Source organism: Oryzias melastigma, linkage group LG21 (assembly GCF_002922805.2).
Source record: "Oryzias melastigma strain HK-1 linkage group LG21, ASM292280v2, whole genome shotgun sequence".
In the NCBI taxonomy this organism is placed as follows: Eukaryota; Metazoa; Chordata; class Actinopteri; order Beloniformes; family Adrianichthyidae; genus Oryzias; species Oryzias melastigma.
Window position 1 is genome coordinate 12,046,118 of NC_050532.1, and position 3,241 is coordinate 12,049,358.

Sequence of the window (3,241 nt, forward strand, 5' to 3'; positions counted from 1 at the left end):
ATCATGCTCTCAGTCCTGTGTTAGAAACTTCATTTAAAATATAAAGTTTTCTGCTTTAGGTTCAAGCTTTCTTTGACTGAGGTCATATAGTGGGGTTAAAGTGGCGGTACTTCAATTAAAAAAAACATTGTAATCAGTCAGAGCGGTCCCGATGGAAATGCCGCAATTTGGTCCAGAGGCCGCCTTGCCACAAGCAGTGTGTTCTGATTCTAATGTTCCTGTTTGATGCAGCCCAGAAGTTGTCAATTTACCCATGAGAGCACAGACAAACAGGAAGAAGTTCCAGTTCTCACACCAGTGTATGTGTTGAAATTGGCAAAGTTCACAAAACAAAACCTGCATGGAATTTTTTTTATTTATTTTCTGAAACAACAATTTCAGCTGTGAAAGTGTCATAGATGAGTAATTCATGCAACACTTTAAACTTAATTTTATGAATGATTCAACTTGTGCAAATTTTAATATCACATCCATATAATAATTTTCACACACGTTTCTAAAGAACAGACTGAGTCACATAATGTAAGCTGGAGAGATTTCCCATGAATATCATACAGCTGCCACACTTTAATAATGAGGCATCAATGTTCTGCATTAAAATCATTCTCATATTTATTATTTTGTTCAAAGTGTTACTAAATATACTACCATAAGCTAATAAAATGGTTTCTATAAAACAAAAAAAATATTATTGTTTTGTTATAATTTGAAACAAGTCAGTCTTGCTTTTAAATTATATTCAGTGTTCTTTTCTGTATAATAATAATGGACACATGTTTGTTATGGAGAAGTATTGCTGAACAAATTACAAGAAGATTATTGTTTTCAAACTGGATTTTGATTGGATTATAGTCAGAGGATGCTTTTTAAATATGTTAAGTTTTAAAAAGTAGAAAACATCACCACACGGACTGTTTTCTGGTAAAAATTTGCTCTGGTTGCTTCGATGGCTACCTTCAGTGTTGATTCTTGATTCTCTTATCTACTTAGACATTTAAATAATAAATGAGACAGTAATAAAAAACTTTTTTTTTTTAACATTTTTTGAAACCCTTGGGGTTTATTTTTACAACAAAAAACATGTAAATATTTTCATTTTCTGCATTCCTTTCTATGTTTTATTTTTTTGCTAAATTAAAAATGTAAAAAAATGATTTATTATGAACTATTGACTTGTAAGGAGCAATATCAACATTAACCTTGTCTTTGGATATGATTGGATGTATGTGGGGCTTCAGTTATAACCTGGCACGAGCCCAACAGGCCTTAAAAACAGGTGTTGTCTTGAGTTTATGGTTACATATGTAGCATATGGAGTAAAACTTTGACACGTAAACTAAGAAATATTTTATTTTGATCAATTATGAAGTTTCAAAATTGGGAAAAAAAACCGACAGATTTCTGGTAAAGCAGCTTAGGGCAACTGACATTAACAAAATGTTTACATTTAAAGTATGTTTTTAGAAATCTTTTATTTCAACTGTTCCCTAAAGCACCACTAAAAATGATAAAAATGTCATTAATGTTGGATTAAACATTCAAATCCCAAATGTAGAGAGAACACAAAACCGAAGTTCTTCAAAACTGTAGAGATCCACAGAATTAATTTTATATATATATATACATTTATTTCCGTTTTTATTTGATCCAGCACAAGCGGATCAGAGCAGCAATGAGCCTTCAATGATAAACTCCTCTTCAAGACACAGAATTCCACCTCAACTGTCCATGTGCAGATATGTGTTCAATGCTATTGAGGCTGACTTGATAAAAATGCCACTGTTGTGTCACAGGAGCATTGATTATTGCCTTACTCATCACCTTCATAAGATGTAAAAATGATAATAGATAACCAAGTAATGATGCATGAATGATGAAAGAGCCCCTCTGGGAAAGGTCGCCATATTTAGCTTTTTTTTTTCTTGGTCTTTGTATTTAGCTGCGGGCAGGGATTGTACATGGGAGGATACAGAAAGAAGAGGAGCTTGAAGGGGACCAAACAGTTGGTTTTACTAGCATGTTAAAAAAACCACTACAACTTTTCTGTTCTTTGATTTTCCATTTTCTATACTTATTCCTTTTCAGGGTCATGGGGCTGCTGGAGCCTATCCAAGATGCCATTGGGCAAAAGGTACGGGTAGATGGTACAAACTCCACATAGAAAGGACTCAACTGAGATTTTAAACAGGACCACCATGCAGCCCTATTTTCTGATTATGTGACATAGAACAAATAAATAAATACATATTTTTATTAGAGTAAAGCTGCCATTCATGAGCTTATATAATCACCCCGACAGGATGTCAAACACTCCTAAAACGACTTAACTTTGAAAGTTTTCTTTACTTCATGGAAAACCCTCAATCTCCCTTCCGCCTTTGATCAGGATTTACGTGTGGCAGCAAGCCATCCGCTTTACTTTACCATCGCACAGCTTTTTTTCTTTTTTTTTTCTTTTTTTTCTTCATTGTTCCAACACTGAAGAGAATCACATCAGCTAAGGCTGCAGCTTCCCTGACAGCTCCACTATGACTGTGTTTCATGGCTGCTAAATAATCCTTAAGTGCTCTCTATTTGACCTCAGATTGATCCATTGGAAATAAATCCAGTGCTGTATGCATCCAAAATTAAAACGGCATCATAAAAAAGTCTGACGACAGCTCCACGCTGCTTAGGAGTTCATGCCAACACATAAAAGTCGAAAATAAAAGCATGAGCATAAATTAAACATCAAAACAATAAACTCCGTAAACCTGCTTTGTATATGATTACTTTATGAAACTAATGAAGGAATATTTCCAAACAGTGAGAGCATTTCTTTCTGGCTTTAAATCAAAACGGTGCAGTGAGTCTGGAGTATGTTATGTGGGTGTAATTTAAAGCTTCTTTAATCTCCTTAAAATATATGATCTTATTCACTTTGAAAATTCATCAAACATTCAAGCTTTCTTTGAAAAAACTCATTTTCCTTATTGTTGGAGACGATCACAAGAATGCTTTTAATTTAAAAATATCTAATTAATTATATATATAAAACTTAAGGGTAAAACCGAAATTCTTCTCATAAAAATATGTTTGCTTTGTCGGCTTTTTAGAGAACAATCTGCTTCCAAACGAAGCAGATGGTTGCAATTCTGCCACACTTAACACGAGCGATTATGTGTGATGATAAGTTGCTTCCCAGTTGAAGGCCCATCATTAGGGCTTTAATTAAAGCAGTAGCCAGGGCGGGAGACACGTC